Source organism: Cynara cardunculus (genome assembly GCF_001531365.2).
Source record: "Cynara cardunculus var. scolymus isolate 2C chromosome LG 13, CcrdV1, whole genome shotgun sequence".
NCBI classification, from domain to species: domain Eukaryota; kingdom Viridiplantae; phylum Streptophyta; class Magnoliopsida; order Asterales; family Asteraceae; genus Cynara; species Cynara cardunculus.
The window spans coordinates 22801990-22819607 of record NC_037540.1 but is presented as its reverse complement, the minus strand read 5'-3'; the positions used below and the strand labels follow the sequence as shown (position 1 = coordinate 22819607).

Below are 17618 nucleotides of genomic sequence, written 5' to 3'. Positions count from 1 at the left end.
TTGTTGTTGATTATGTGTCAAAATGGGTAGAGGCTATGGCCTGTGTTGCTAATGATGCTAAAACTGTGGTTAAATTTCTTCAGAAGCATATTTTTACAAGGTTTGGTACCCCAAAGGCACTAATTAGTGATGAGGATACCTACTTTGTAAATAACCTGTTAAGTGGTGTCCTTGAAAAATATTACATTAACCACATGATTGCAAATGCCTACCACCCACAAACAAAAGGATTAGCTGAACTCTCAAATAGAGAAATAAACGGAATGTTAGAAAAGGTTGTCAAGCCAAACAGAAAATATTGGGCTTTCAAATTAGATAAGGCTTTATGGGCATACAGGACTGCTTTTAAAACACCTACTGGTATGTCTCCATATAAGTTGGTATTTGGTAAGGCTTGTCACCTCCCTCTAGAGTTAGAACACAAAACATTTTGGGCTATCAAAGAATTTAATATGTGTCCAAATGTTGCTGCCAATAAAAGATAGTTACAACTTTGTGAATTAGAGGAACATAGGAATCTGTCCTATGAAAATGCCAAAATTTATATAGACAAAACAAAGAAATGGAATAACAAATGAATTCAACAAAAAGAACTAAGAGCAGGCCAACAAGCTCTTTTGTTTAACTCAAGGTTAAAATTGTTCCCACGAAAGTTCAAGTCCCGATGGTCTGGACCATTCCTCATTTATAAAGTCCATCCCTATGAAGCAGTTGACCTAGTTAATCCAGAGGACAATTCTGTGTTCAAAGTCAATGGTCAGAGAGTAAAGTTATTTCATGATCTAGTAGAAATTCCAGAGCTATGCTCTGTGAATTTGATTACCATTTGCTAAAAAGCTTCAATAGCTTATGGACTTTTTATGTCCAAAAATCTCTTTTGTAAATATTTTATCTGCTTAATTTATGTTTTTGCTTTTTTAAAACAATAAGTTATTGTTAATATTTTTTTTGTTTTTGTTGTGTTTTTCAACTCTATTCAGTAAAACGAGAAAATATTGAGGTCTTGCTACAACACCGAAAACCCTTGTCCTTGATAAAGATATTTGAAATTTTTGAAGCCCAAAATATAAACATGGAGAAAAAGGTACCTGATGTCATCCTTGGAAAATAAATCTGAAAAAGTAGACTCACCATCTCCTTTTCCAAAGCCATAATGATACATCTTTTGTAGAGTGTACTTTTAAAACAATGACAAGACCTTGTGCCACCAACTTTTCAAACATCTCCAAGGCCTTGTCATAATGTTTGGCTTCCCCATACACTTTTCCCTTGCCTCGTGGTTGAAAACCAAATAGGAGTTCCATCAAGTACAAAGTTTCTTTACTTAATCCCAAGGCTTACATCATAAGCCATCATCTTCAGTACCATCCTTAATCCCTAAAATGCCCTTCTCTCATCTAATCTCCTAAAGAAAACCCTCTCATATTCCAAAAACCCACTTTCTTTATTCCCTCCCAAAAAACCGACTTCAACTATTTCTCTTCTCCCGTCGATCGCCAACTGCTTCTTTGTTCAAACATCGATCGGCGAACTGCTATGGCGTGAGTGAAAAGAGAAATGGTACATGACCCACCACCATTACAACCATCACAACCGCCAGAGCAAACCCCTGCGCAACCGCCACAACCGGCACAACCACTGCAACCACCAGTGTCGGTGGCTCTTGTTCGTACTCCTGCTTCGCGAAAACAGCCGGTGAGACGAGGAAAGAAGACAATGTCGGCAAAGAAAAAGGGTGAGTCATCGACTGTAATCATCGAGGATAACTCACCATCACCACCACCACCACCAATAGCTGTTGTCGCCCTTGCTTTAGAAGAAACACCCATTGCTGCTCCGCCACTTCAAATGATAACATCCTCTACATTGATACCCTGTACCGACCCTTTGAAGATCAAGAAAAATGAAGGAAGCCCCAAAGTCAACTGTTGCAACGCTGTCAAGGATGTGCCAGAAAACACACCTAAGGTACACTCTTCTTCTGATCATATTCCCCCAGATGGTCTGTTCACCTCTGATTCTGAGGAGGATGAGTACTATGCCTTAAGAACACAAACAAGGGACAGTATTGAAATGATTTCTGAAAATGAGGGCTGCAATCTGGTGAATATCACCATTGTTGAAAGCCAATGAGACCTCTTATGTTGACTGCCTCTAGAGAGCAAACATGGGTAGAGGACGAAATGCCCCATTTCAGTCCTCATGATCATATCTCTGACCTCAATGAGGAGTTTTTTTAGGAAGAAGAGCCCTCTGTTGATGTGCCCTCTAAAAAAGAGGAAGAAGCTAGGCAAGGTCTCTAATAAAAAGATCAAACCAGTAGATGAGGGACCTTCTAGGAAGAGGACTAGATCAGGAAAGGAAAAAGTTGTGGAAAGTCCCATTGAATCACCTGTGCACTCAGATAGCAATGCTGCAGCATCCCTGTAGCATTCGCCTAGACCAAAGAGAAAGAGGAGAGCAAAAGCCCAAAAGCCAGCCACCATACCCAGACCCATTAGAGCACATAATGGGTTTAGTTCAAGGTCTACTGAGAAGATGCATGCTAGGTTCCAAAACAGAGTTGGTTTTTCTGATAAGGGGTTTGATAGGTAGAGTGTGAGGGAATTTTACTTCATTAGGGAAGTGGTTGAAGCTCATGGCATGGATCAACTCTGTGCAGTCCTCACATCCTATAATTTGGCATTGGTTAGGGAATTTTATGCTGAGTTAGCAGCCAATAGAACTTCCAAGCTCAAGATTAGGGGTGTGTCTGTCACATTCAACTCCAAAAGAGTCAACTGGCTCTATGGACTAAACCCCCCTAAGAAGACTGATTACTCCAAGATGTTGAAAAATGCCACCATGGATGACTTGATTGAGGTGGCAGAAGCAATAGGCAAGCCTAGGGCAGAATGGGAAGAGCACTCAAACTTCATGCTTAGGACTTTTAGAGCCTACAACCTCACTGCCAATGCCAATGTCTGGATTAACTTTTTGAGACATTCCATTGCCCCTACCACTCATGATAGTTCAGTTTCTATGGATAGGATGTTTTTGTTGTATTGTTTGATTTCAGGGAAGTCTATTAACATTGGAAAGGTGATAGAGAAGAGCATTAGGACCTGTTCTGGGAGAAACAGGGGAAAGATGTACTTCCCTTGTCTGATTATAAAGATGGTGGTGGAGGATGGTGTTCCTCAATACTGTGAGGACCAAATTGTGAATAAGCAAGGAGAGAAGTGGAAGATTGACATGAAGACTGTGTCAAGGCTGAGGGATAAGAAGGACAAAGGGACAGGAGCAAATGATATGCTCTATTTGATGCAGGATCTGCTGGCCCAAAAAAGTAGACTCATAGACAGCCTTTTGGAACAATGAAATGAGTTCCTTGACAAGATAGATGGTTTGAAGGCTGATCTGGCTGAGAAGGTGAGGGCAGCAGAGAAGAAAACAAGGGGAGACATCAAGGTGATCAAGGCTGAGTTGGAGGCAAAAACTAGTGCCCAAATCAAGAAGATGGGAAAGAGGATGAGAGTTCTCAAGGAGTAGAACTCTAGGCTGTTTGACGAAAATGCTAGGCTGAAGGATGAATGCAAGAGGTTGAGGGATGGCAGCTCGATTTCACGTACTCTTCAGGAGTAGGACAGGTTCCATCATTTCCTTTTTAGCTTCATGTTTTATTTTATTTTGTTAAGTCTGGGATTGTGTTTACAGTTTTTAGGTTATGTTGATAATTGTCATATGCATGTAAAGCCACAATAATTCTTGTAGTCTAGCTACCATTCTAATCATTTAGTATTACTAAGAACTAGCTTATTTTGCCTGGGAAAACAGTTTGATCCACATCATATGCACATCTAAGAAAGGATATAGGCCTTTGTTCTTTTCTCTAATATCTAGCCATTTGTGGCCAAAGCATAAACACTCCCTCAATATACTTCCAATGAGAACATTGAAAACTTTGAGTTTGGGGGAGGGTACCATCATGGCCATAATGATCAAAACAAATACAAACAGTGCACAAAGTGCCCAAAGATTAAATGCCATGTTTGAGATCTAAAACACCAAAAATGCCCCATAGGGACAGGTGTATATGCAGTCAACAAAAGAGCACAAAGTGCCAAAAATTGAAAAAAATCAATGTTGATGCAAAAAGGTAAGCAAAGGCAAAGTGAGGAAAAATATGCCAAATAAGAGTGAACCAGTAACTTCCAAGTCCTATTGATCTTAGATATATGATGTGTTGAACATAACAAAAGGCAAATGATGCTAGCTTATAGTTCATGCTTATAGTTAAGTAGGATATGCTTACTTGGGATTTATGAAAGCTATATATTGCATCTTTGGTATGATCAACATGTGGTGTGCACTTACTGCAAATTCTTGCAAAAATTTTAAAAATAGAGTTATTTTTAGTTGTCTTTTGGTTGCTTGAGGACAAGCAATAGTTTAAGTTTGGGGGTGTGATAAGCATTAATTATTTAGTGCTTGAATTTTTTTCTCTTTTAGATAGGACATTTTCTATTTATATCCCAACATTGAGTCATTTTATTCCTATATTTTCCATTTCTCTGTTATGAAGCTAAGATGAATGATTTACCTGTTTTTGTTATATAATGGACTAATATGGAGTTATTTTAGATAGTTTCAAACTGTTTGATGTTGCGGGGATGCTGCAGCATAACCTGATGGTGGAGAAATAGATGAGAAAGGACATGATGTTGACTGACATGACTATAGCTGACTTTTGAATGACATCTTATGTTTGGATAGCTGTTTATTTTATAATTAGCTGGAAACTTGTTGGCTAATTTAGTTACATCAAAACTCTAAATATTTACTTTATTGTACTTTTAGTTGCTTTAAGACTAGATTAGTGTGAAAAGTCTATTTTGCCTTCATCTCTACCATAGTATAAATAGAGATGTTATGGTTAGTTTTTGAAAGATCCAATCTAGTTCTCAAGTAGTTATCTTACTACTTGTGGAACACTTTCTCTCTCTCTATGAAATACAAGTAATCTTTTGGCTAATCTCAAGCTTTCCTTTAAATTGCTGTTTATTTTCCGCTCTTTAATTTCCATCTTTTATTTATTACGCTTTCTTGCTTTTTAATTTCCGTCATTTATTTATTACGCTTTTTTGCTCTTTAATTTTTGTCATTTACTTTTCATTATTTATTTTATGTCTTTATTTATCGTACTTTATATTTCTTGCAATTTACTTTCCGTCATGAGTAGCTAAATTTCTTGGCTAGGGTATATGACGGAAAGAGTGAGTTTGTAAATCAAAATAAGATAGACCCTTTTATGTAACAACAATGTTTCATTATTTCATTTCAAGTTTTATAAAACCAATGACACTTCTTGACGAGTAAATCACTTAAAAGTGTTGAAGTGCCATGGACTCTAAGATAAGCTATTGGTTGCACGTCAATTTGGATGATATGGGAAGTAGACTTGAGGGAGTTGCTAACAAAGAGATTTGTTATCCGTATTTTCTAAATTGTTAATTCTCGATAGGTTGATCACGTTGAAGTGTTAAAGTGGAATGGACTCAGAGATGAGCCATTCAGAACACATCAACTTGAATGATATCGGAATCCACTCCAGAGAGTGATTTTTAACAAAGAGATTTGTTTATCCATATATTTTGAGGACACCATTTGTCACTTTCACTGGTCTGAATACCTCATTGAGATATGGGTTGAAAGCTACAATATCAATGCATTGGTGAAGTCCGAGAGGAATACCCCATCAAAATAAATGGTGAAAATAGTTGTTACTAATTGTATGCTTTAGCAATTTGTCAGCATGGTCTCATGTTATTGCACTTTGACAGCATTGGTCTTCTGGAAATAGTATTTACATCTCACCCTAAGCCTTACACCCTGGCTTGCTTTTATTATCTGTTATTTTTTGTTAATTTTTAGTTGTGTTAACTCACATCAAATCAAAGTCTTCAAATTCACCTTCTGAAATCATTTCCTTAATATTACTTTCATCTAAACTTTTACCACGATCCCTGTGGATGATATCCGGTACTTGTACCACTTTATTACTTGAAAGACGATATCGGGACAAATTGTTTACTTGTTATTGGTCTTAGTTGTAAGTCTGTGGGTATGTGAAAATGGCCTCGATCAATAGATCAAAAATGGTTCCATGCCGGTATGTTCAGTGATTGGACAACACCACCCGGACGTTGATGTTCAATTTTAACTTCTTGACAAGTGAAACAACGAGCTACAAAGTTGGCGAAATCAGCTTCATTCCAATCCACCAGAAATGGTTCCTCAAATCACGATACATTTTTGTTGTACCAGGATGAACCGAAAACATAGAGTTATGAACTTCGATCAGAATTAGATCTCTAAGCTCCGAGTTATTTGAAACACAAAGACGATCCTGAAACCACGACACGTGATCATCATCAATTCTAAACTCTGAACTAGATTTATCTTGTGTCTGCTGGAAATTTGCCCATAATTCACTATCGTCTTGATGGGCTTCTTTGATCCAAGAGATTAGAGTCAGTTCTAACATTAGATTCAATAGAATTTCTGTTTGCGTACTCAGATAAATTTCTAGTCCGAACCATTCGATCTCCCAAGCCAACTCTGTAGAATCAATTAAAGAAGAAACTTTTTCCACAACTTTATGACTTAAGGCGTCTACGACTACATTAGCTTTGCCAGGATGATACTGTATCCGAACATCATAATCTTTCAATAGTTCGAGTCACCTTCGTTATTGCATATTTAACTCTTTTTTAGTAAACATGTATTTGAGGCTTTTATGGTCAGTGAAAACTTCATAGGTCTCACCGTACAAATAATGATGCTAGATGTTGAGGGCGAAGATGACCACAACCAATTCAAGATCATGAGTCGGATAATTGACCTCATAAGTCTTTAATTATTGAGATGCATATGTGATCACTTTTTTGTTTTACATAAAATTGCAACCGAGACCTTTCTTTGAAGCATCACTATAACTCGAAACCCTGCTAGTGCCAGGCGATAATACAAGAATACGTGTTGTAACCAACCGATGCTTCAATTCCTCAAAACTATATTCTTGTTCGGAACCCTAATTGAGTTTGACTCCTTTCCGGAGTAATCGGGTCAACGACATATATATTTAAGATAAACCTTTAACGAATCGTCTGTAATAACCAGCTAGACCTACAAAACCACGAACTTCATATACGTTCGTAGGTCGTGACCAATTAGTGACGGTTTCAATTTTTGTCTGATCGACTTTGACACCTTCAACGGAGATTACGTTTCTGAGAAAAGAAACTTGATCGAGCCAGAATTCATATTTGGAAAATTTTACATATAACTCTTTCGTTCAAAGAGTCTCCAAAATGATTTGAAGATATTGATCATGTTGATTTCCTGACTTTGAGTAAATCAAGATGTAATCAATAAATACGATAACAAATTCATCGAGATAATATTTGAAAACTCGATTCATAAGATCCATAAAGTTAGAGCATTAGTTTGCCCAAAAGGCATTACCAAGAATTCGTAGTGCCCATAGCGAGTTCTAAATGCGGTTTGCGGAATATCACTATCTCGAATACGAAGTTGATGGTAACCGGACCAAAAATCAATTTTGGTAAAGTATCGTTCCCCTTGTAATAGATCGAATAGATCGTCGATTCTCGGCAATGGATACTTGTTAGGGATCGTTACTTTATTAAGTTCCCGATAATCGATACAAAGACGCATTGTACCATTTTTTTTAACAAATAAAACTAGAGCTCCCCAGGGTGAAACACTTGGCTGAATGAAACCTTTCTTCAATAGATCACCGAGTTGAGTTTTAAGCTCTTTCATTTCAGTTGGAGCCATTCGGTAGGGAGCCTTGGGAATAGGAGAAGCTCCCGGGACTAGATCGATATTAAATTCGACTTCCCGTACTGGTGGTATACCCGGTAAATCGTCGAGAAACACATCAAAATATTCAGAAACAATAGATATGGATGCAGAAGTAGGAAATACCTGTTCGGGATCTTGTAGAGCAGCAAGAAAACTTTCATTACTTTGCCACGCATACTATTTTACGATAATAGAGATTACTACATTAAAATCTTCTTTTGGAGTACCTCCTTGGAAGATTGCCTTCGGGTTGTCCATATCCCCAAACAAAATTTGTTTGGTATTACAGTCTATAGTTTCCCGGTGACGTGACAGCCAGTCCATACCTAATATTAAATCGAAATAAGACATATGTATTGGAAGAAGAGTGACCTCCCATATGCAATCCCCAATAAGCAACGGGCAGTTGGAAAAACGAGTTACCACACAGATTGAACCACCCATTGGGGTAGATATTACTACTGGAAATTCGATGTTTTGCTCATACGATTTTAACCGGGATTCTAATTGTCAGAAACAACTGAGTGTGTCGCACCGCTATCAAACAAAGCATAAATAGATAAATCAATTAATTTAACATGACCTGAAATTAGGCATGGCAACGGGGCGGAGATGAGGCGGGTTTTGTAATCCCCAGCCCTAGCCCTGGTTTGTAGTAACGTCCCCCGGCCCCGGTCCCCGACGGATACCGGGATTATCATCTCGTCCCCGATCAAATCTCTAGCAATCCCTGATCAAAACCCGGTAGATACCCGGTCAATCCCTGGTAAAACCCCATAAATAGTATCCTTTAATTTGATTCTACCGGGGATCCATAGTCTCGGCCCCGGTTTGAGTAACATCCCCCATCCTCGGTTTGAGTCTACCGTAGATCCCCGGCCCTGGGACCCTTTTCAGCGGGGAATCCCCATTCGGGTCGGGTGAACCGAGTTCCCCACCAGGTCGGGGCAAATCACTATCCCTATTTGAAATCATACCTACTAGAGATTTGCTTCCAGGTAATGCAAAGACTCGTCAACTAATACTTGGTTGTTTTCCTTTCCCTTTGTCAGTTCGGATTTGAGCTTTAGGACAATATGTAGCCATGTGACCTTGTTCTCGACAATTAAAACATAAATCGGTCATCTTTAGGCACGGACCTGGTCAATGTCGAAGATTGCATCAATCACAATTAATAACAGGGCTAGAAACATTTTGACTCCCACTGCTAGACAACACTAAAAGTCATGGCGTGAATAGATTCGAGCATTTTGGAGTATTGTTGCTCGACTTTGATTTTACAAAACGAGGGTTGCTTCGGGAGAAAGATTCAGGTATACGTCTCTTATTATCAAACGTGAAGTTAACAGTTGTTGTGACCGATCAATATTCTTTGTTGTGTCACCACTTCAGTAACGGTATTAAAAGAATGATTCAAGAGACGATCTTTATACCTTGAGTTCAAAGTCCATTTAAACTTGTCAGCTTGTTGGACTTGAGTGCCTGTAGTATTTCCTGCAAAACGAGAAAATTTTAAGGAAAACGTTCCATGTAGTGGGCAACTTTTTCTTCTTCGCCTTGCTGGATAGTTGCATATTCTCGCACAGAGGCATCACGATCAGCCGAAGTAAGTTATTGCTTGAAGAATAATCTGTGAAATCATCCCAAGACAAGTCTTTAATAGACGGATTAGTTTGGATACAAGCTTCCCACCAGTTATTGGCTTTTTTCTCAAACATATAAGTAGTCAAGCGGATCCGATACTGATTTGGGATATCTAAAACATTGAAAATATTTTCCATGTGTCGAATCCAGTGTTCGGCATCCACATAATCTATGACAATTGAAAAGGGCTGAGGTTTTTGTTTGTTAAACCTTTCAAGCCATAAATATATTTCTCCCGTTGGGTTACACGAACTGGATGCAAGATTTCTAGTATTTGGTGTAGGACCAGGATTTGGGTTCGAAGGAAGATTATGCGCTGCTTGTTGCATATCTTGGATGGGCTGCTGGAGATTTGTAGGCATCATACTTGACATGGTCTGACGGACCATATCAGCAATATTGGGTTCACTTCCACCCCCCATAGGATTGGGGTTCGGATTTGGGTTACCCTCAGGTTGAGATCTTGATTTGCGTGGGCGACCACATCTCGACATTCTAAAATAGAACAAAATGAAGATTAGAATTCAAAACAGTTATGGATTAGAAAAACGGTAGATAGAATTAAAGTCTAGTATACCCGTTCTTATGTGTACTCAATTCTCACAGGTTACGTTTACTTAATCTACAAGTCAAAATCTCTGCTCTGATACCACACTTGTAACATCCCCCGTCCACGTGGTCCGGAATGGAGGGTGTCACTAACGGGACTTAGTTCAAAGACACAAATATTACAGAGCTACTAATAAACTCCAAACGTAGATTAACTTCTAAAACATGTTTTACAACCCAAAATATTACATTCTAGCAACTATTTATAAGCTTTGAATATTATACATCTACAAACGAGTTTACAAACTCCAAATAGTTAAATGTTCGATCTCAAGTCCCGTCTCTATCAGTATCACTTGGAATATGTCGTGTCAGAAACAAGAACACGGCTAAGCACGGGGCTCAGTGAACAGATTATAATATAAACTTGAAATAATAATACGTAACATCGATAATAAAGCGGAAAAATTAAAAATCAATTAAACAGAATTCATAGAAAATCAAGAAGTTTCACAATTCTCATTTCAAAACATCATTTAAATAAAATCTGTCAATTCCCATAGTTTTCGTGGGGTGGCCAAACCACACGAACTATCGGGTCGGCAAACGAGCACACACCTCGAGTCCCCCGTGAATTTAACCACTGCCACATTGTGGGTAATCCTAGGACCGATCCATCCGCCCTGGAGCCAATAAAATCGGCATAGTCCACAAGGTGGGTTCACGTAAGCCACTATTGGGTGCAACCCTATGGACCAAGTTCACCTGCAGGACGCCATAACTACAATGTCGTCATAGAAGGCATCCCAAATAATATGCCCATTAATTGGGTTGGTCTGAAACCAATAAAACTAAACATGTGCCATTACCCGGATGACTTTCATAAAAAGTCAAGCTTCAAAGTACTTCATAAAACTAAAAATTACTCCAAAATATGAGAATCAATTTAACAAACTTGAAAGATTCAAACATACAATTCAACTGACTAAACTCAAGTGTTCACGATAAAGATTCAAGAGTTTTTATATATATAATTACGTAATTTGTTGACTACTTTTAAGCGATCAATCACAAGGAGGTAAACCACTGTTACGAATGGTCAACTACAAGAGTCAAATAAAGTGAAATCCATACCTTAGGCGGAATAGAGAAGTAAAGCATAATCAAACGGGATTCACGATAAAGTTTGACTTGGTCGCGTGCCGATCGAATGCGTAAATCAGTTATTACTTAAACGACGTAAAATCATATCTCAATTCTACTAATAAGGTACTTAGGTCCTACATGTTTATAAACAACTTAAAATTCAAACGGAACAACCAGATACGCATTGAGTATTCAAAATACAAAGTTAGCTTTATATAATTCCGGTCTCGGCTTTTAACAGCTTTTATCCCTCATTTTGGAGAGCATTTTTACCTCACTTTGAGGTCAATACAAACAATACTATCTAAATGAAAGTTGTATTATGATATATAATGAATCTACTAGTTTTAGAATTACCTCATTTGGATTTTCCATCTATTTTATACGAATTTTGCAAAATAGCAGATTAATCCCAAATACAGTGCAAACAGCCCCGAAAACACACTGTTTCGAGCCACTTAGATTCATAACTGGATTTTCGACCCTACATGAGTACACAGTAAGGGCGTTATAACTACAAAATACGAGTTTATTCTGACTTACTGTTTGTGAATTATACACCATCAAAATACGAGAGCTGCATTGTCAGTAAAATCCGATTCCACAATTCTGGACTAACTTTTATGATTCAACTTTTATAATTCGCTCCATTTACGTGCTATAAACATATTTCAACATATTAAACAGTAAAACAAGTCTAATGGTCGCTAACATAAGCTTAATCATGCAATTTTACTTTTTTCGACACTTAATCGAACAATTGGTGTGCGATTAAACATATACCCACAATCTAACCATATTGAAACCATAATCTACCCTTTTAATTTCTACATCAATTTAACCAATCATAGCATTTCTAATCATGAAATATATCATAATTTTTAACATCAATCCGTAAACTAAGACATAAACATAATTATAATTCTATCTAAAAAAATGCTAACATAAACACCCTAATAAAATTGAATGAAATTTATACCTTTAGAAAGAATTCGAATAGTAGATTCCGAATATATAATTGCTATCTTGATTTCTTCAATGATTTGAGAGATATTTTAGAGAGAAGACTAGAGTTTTTAGAAAGAAAATGAGGGAGAATGAGGCGGTCATGTAGGAGACGATGCATATGGTGACTGTTTTTTACTCTATATATATATATATATATATATATATATATATATATACTACTTTGTTAACCAAATTTTATATATATCTTAAAAGTCTTAAATTATTAAAAATAAAAATAAAGTCTTAAAGTCTTTTCGTTGCCGGCTCATTTGTAGGTTTTCAACACTTAAATTATTATTAAAATAAAAAAATAATTTAAAAATAAAAATAAAGTCTTAAAGTCTTATCGTTGCCCTCTCATTTGTAGGTTTCCAACACGTAAATTATTATTAAAATAAAAAAATAAATTAAAAATAAAAATAAAGTCTTAAAGTCTTATCTTTGTCGTCTCATTTGTAGTTTCCAACTCTTAATTTTATTGTTGTCGTCTTAAACTACAGATGAAGTAATCCATCGCTGCCTTCTTACTTTTGTTCTTACTTTCCAAGACGACGATTCAGATTGATCTCCTCAAGATGACGATTCAATCCATCACTATCATGTCATATATATCAATCCATCGCTCCACTTCCATCGTCATCCATCGCTCCTCTTACTCGAATCAGGTAAAAACACCTAATACGTCGCTCCTCTACTCGAATCTTCATGTTTTCCTTTCTGTTTATGTTTATGTTTGATTCCTTTATATATGCCATGTTTTATAAGCATCCAAATGCATTCTTCTGTTTGTCTTAATTGAAGTTTAAAAGGTTATCCCATGAATATATTGTTGCAGCGTCCCCATTGTGACCATCAAAAATCTGCAAATTTAGCAAAAAGGTCGTTAGCAAAAATCTATAAATTTAGCATAAAGGTCATGGATTTCGCACCACAAATTCTATTTATGATTATGTTTGTGCTAATTGAAGTACGTCATAGCACGGTAGATTTAGGGAGCATTGAAACTCAACCTTATTTTGATGTGGTTATATATTGAATGCTCCCAAAGAAAGCATAATTTCTGGTGTAATAAAAAAATTATGTTGCAATGTAATAGAGCTTTGTTTAAAGACTTTGTGCCTGTTCTGTTTTGGCTTTTTGCCCAATTTCTTCCGTTTATTGTCTCCTATCTATGGGTATAATCTCAATTTAGAAGTGGACCTGCCAAATTGAGAATGGATAGACTTGACCATTTCTACTCAATATTTTCCTCTTGGGCTCATTTGAAGAGGAATCTTATGGGATTCCACCTATGTTGTGTCACCTTTTTGTTTACTTATACGTTCTGTGTCATAAGATGCCTAGTGTCATAAGATGCCTGGTTGTTTACTTGTGATGTTTTACTATCCCCATTTACTATATAATATCTTATTAGCAAAATGTACCAGGTGACAAGTTTTGGTAAGTTGAATAAGGCACTAAATATGGCTTGTCATGATAATAGTCTTCATCTGCAAGTCTTGCCTGCTTTATCAGCAATATCTGCCTGAAAATAGCAACCAGAATTACATGGCATAATATAAAATCAGTTTGCAGGTTAGGTTGATGATTCATTATAGTGTTTATATGTAGATGCAACATGAACATTTATCGGTTGTCTCTCTACTGCCACTGTGAGGTTTTATACCACGACAATTTTCCAACCTTGCAATGGCACACAGCAGTTGCCTTGGTAATGAACTACCAGAATTACATGGCATAATATAAAATCAGTTAACTTACAAATTTCAGAGGTACCAAAGTCCATCCTTACATCTAAGGGAACCCGCACTATCTTGAGATTCTCTAAAAGGCAATCAAGAGGATTGCCATCCTTTATTTTCGAAAGAAAGACACGTTTAGCATCAATAAGATCTGAACAAGACTGAATAATCTGAAATAGCAAATGAGAGGCGATATTAGAGTTATAGTACATTAAACAATTTAATAATAAAATTTAGTAAGGATCATTAGGTTCTGGTGGACATTTTACATATTATAGACTTGACTCTTTTGGTGTGTGTTTCACCGTAGAGTGTGCAGCTGCTAGGGACAGAAGTTGTACCCTGAAGACCGTACCTTCGAGTGAGGTATATTGGGTTATATGGTTTGGTTTGGTTTATTTGTGGTGTGTATTTAATGATGTTTTTCCAGTGATCAGTCAGAACTTCATGTGAACTTACATTATTAAAGGCCACTTCATCAAATCAAATGAAGCTTTCCATTTTCATTGTTTTTGGACTCAATATTGGTCTTTCCGTGTCCCTTAAATTGAATAATCGTCCACTTAAAGAGCGGAGGTAGATTCACCATACCAACTATTTGAACTGGAAATGCTGCATAGTGTCACTTCAATTTATAGATCTTTTGGGTGAAATTTGAAATCCTTACCTGGTGGTTTTTATTTTGAGTATTGGTTGATTTATGCTCTGCACATGTTTTGGTGATTTTTCTTAGATTTGGATGTTGCCTCCTTTTCCATCTTGGGAAGGGGGTGTTACATCTCTCTCTCTCTCTCTTTATCTCTCTCTCTCTCTTTATGTTCTACTAATGAGTGACAAAGTTGTTTTCATCTAGAGCTTTGCTTTGTAGTTGACCTATAACTTATGTCTTGTTTTACAAATGTATGTTTCCCCTCTATTTTCCTCAAATCACAGATCTTCTTTATAAACTTCCTCGTGTCATCCTTTTAATGTTGAAGAAGAATGATTGCTTGCGTACAGTAATTGACGCACTGGTATGTCTTTCTGCAATTTAATTTGATAATTCTCTGTTCTGGTCTGCATAAAAAAGAGTTTAGCATCCACCTCGTGTAATTATATCTCCGTGTTGGATTTAACCTACACATGCATACCCACTCATACAAAATTAGATCTTAGTAAGCCATTTGGATGTAATTTTGTGTCAGTAAGTTTATTAGGGAGTTTTGTGTCAGTAAGCTTATCATGGAATTCGTTGTCACATCCAAAAATGCGTTTTAGACAAAACATACAGGTAATGTGCATTTTGGTTCTATAGTCCTTAGTTTCATTTGGGTTCTATAAAGTCCATATAATATTGTTTTCATCTGGGTTTTTTACACTATAGGTTCTTGATTTCATTTATGTTTTCAATTGGGTTTATACACATGTTCATGCTTGACACTTTGATTGTTTGAGGGATAGACTTTCTTCAAAGATTGTTTGAGGGATAGACTTTCTTCAAAAATTGTTTGAGGGATAGACTTTTCGAGTAGGCTTATTCAAACTTTTTTATTTTTGGATTTCAGAAAAGACGATCTTACAAGTTGTGGTGTGATGAATGATTCAAGTAATGGGCTAATATTCTTTTTGTCGAGCATATGTTTTGGTTTATGTGCAAAGGTTTTTGAAATCTGGGTAGTAGAAACGCTCCAGGATCTGGTAAACATTTAGTAAACAATTGAGTGTTGTAACACTACTTATAGTTATTTAATTATTGGGCAGTCGATTTAGGCAAATCCCTATCCTAAGAACGGTGGACTTAACCAAAAATTTGGATGTGATGCTGATTATCTTTCCAATTTTTCATATAATATATTGTTTTATGTGTTCCTCAAATGATGGATGAGTACATTGGTTGATGATGTGTTGGATTTATCGTGTTCAGGTGTTGGACCTTTGTAGTTGGTGGAATTCCAGGAGATTTTAACGTGAAGATGTATCAGTGGCTATGACTAGCTAGAGTAAAGACTAACAATTGCTCGAATAGTTGGGCTATATTCATGATTTGTTGATTGTTTTTAAATTTTATTAATTTCTTTAATGTTTAAATGTAAGAGCTTTCCTTTAGACTCATACCTGCATAGATGCCAAATGAATTATAATACCAAATGCTAAATGTTTGAATGTAAGAACTTTCCTTAATGTTTAAATGAAGCTGCCTGAATTCATTTGGGAATCTGGACAGTTCTTGAAGTTCTTCTTTGTTGACAATTTTTGTTGACTTCTGTGTGTGTATTCATCATCGCCGTCGTTTCAATTTTTTTTTGCCATTGTGTATATTTTATTTGTTCCTTTTTCAAGCCTTCATTATGTGTGTATGCATGTTCTTTTTCGTTGTTGTTGAAGATTTGGTTTTGCTCACAACCCATTAATTTTAAGAGATTGATTTCATAGTGTTATTTTTACTTGCTTTATGTATATAATATATTTCTAATAAAGAAATTCCCTATTAATGTTGATAAAAAAAATCACGAGATGAATCCTACAGTGAAATCCAAATTAAACCTTAAATGTAAAATCCAAAGTCTCATGCACATGAATAGTAGTTCAATGAAATTAGTATTTGAGTTTGAAATTATACTAAAACAATCATTTGGATTCGATGACTTTAATTTCGATTGGAATGTTGTAGATTTAAAATGTATAAGGTAAGATTCAAAATTGAAGACCAAACTACCTATCTGATATTGAGACCATTGATTACTGTGAATAGCCAAACTGAAAGTTTTAGGTGGGTTTGTGGTTCCCCATTCTCTCAAAACCAAAGTGGTTCAGTCCTTTAGATTGACGAAAACATACCAAAGTGTGTTCATCTACAGCTGTAACAAAATCAATCGCACCAGTGTTGGTTGATGGTTGGAACAAATGTGGATGATGAGTTGGTGGTCAATAATAAAGATGTTTTAAAATTGATCTATTGGTATTACCCACTCCTGTTTTGAATTACATATATGTTGGTGCAACAATGATTTCGAATGGCATATTGGCTTGAGATGTGGATGTCAATCAAGAAGTTGAATCTGCCTTTTTACTGTTGTTTTCAATCTGCATTTTCATGGATTACAATATCAAGTTTATTATGTTGCTTCCAACTTTATGTGGTATCTAAAAATTGAATTTATCTTTGATAGAACTTTTGCATCTTGCTGCATTACGCGGGTATCCAACTAGTGTGCGTTTGTGTGTATGGGTGGGTTCACGTGAGACCAGACTGTTTTCGTGAGACCCGTGAAACCATTTTTTTTACACTTGAAACTTCACACGGAACACTGTAAAGGTAAAAAAATCTGAACCTTCACAGTAAAAAACACTGTGAAGGTTACCTTCACAGTGTTTTCTGTGAAGTTTCAAGTGTAAAAAGAGGTTTCACGGGTCTCATGAAAATAGACTAGTCTCAGGTGATCCCAAATCTATATATATATATACACACACACACACACATATATATATATATACATAGAGGAATGATCAAATACAAATTGTCCAAATTTGTACAAACCTTACAAATTAATTACAACTAATCTATACTACTTTATTAAACATTTTCCCTCAAAGTCTTAAAGTCTTAAGTTTATAAATACCCAAAATACCCCTTTACATTTACCCTTACCTTTACCTTCCTTTACCTATCTAATAATTGCC

The 17618-nt window shown here is 36.3% G+C and overlaps 1 long non-coding RNA gene across 2 annotated transcripts; it reads left to right on the top strand.

Annotated features, from left to right (window-relative positions):
- The first annotated feature begins 12702 nt into the window (after positions 1-12702).
- Positions 12703-16169, top strand: LOC112525852. 2 transcript variants are annotated; one of them, XR_003070450.1, is made up of 3 exons: positions 12703-12881; positions 14892-14971; positions 15862-16169. It is a non-coding gene; the product is annotated as an uncharacterized LOC112525852 (long non-coding RNA). The 2 variants fall into 2 exon arrangements; XR_003070449.1 differs by lacking the exon at positions 12703-12881 and having other exon boundaries at positions 14860-14971.
- The last annotated feature ends 1449 nt before the right edge of the window (positions 16170-17618 follow it).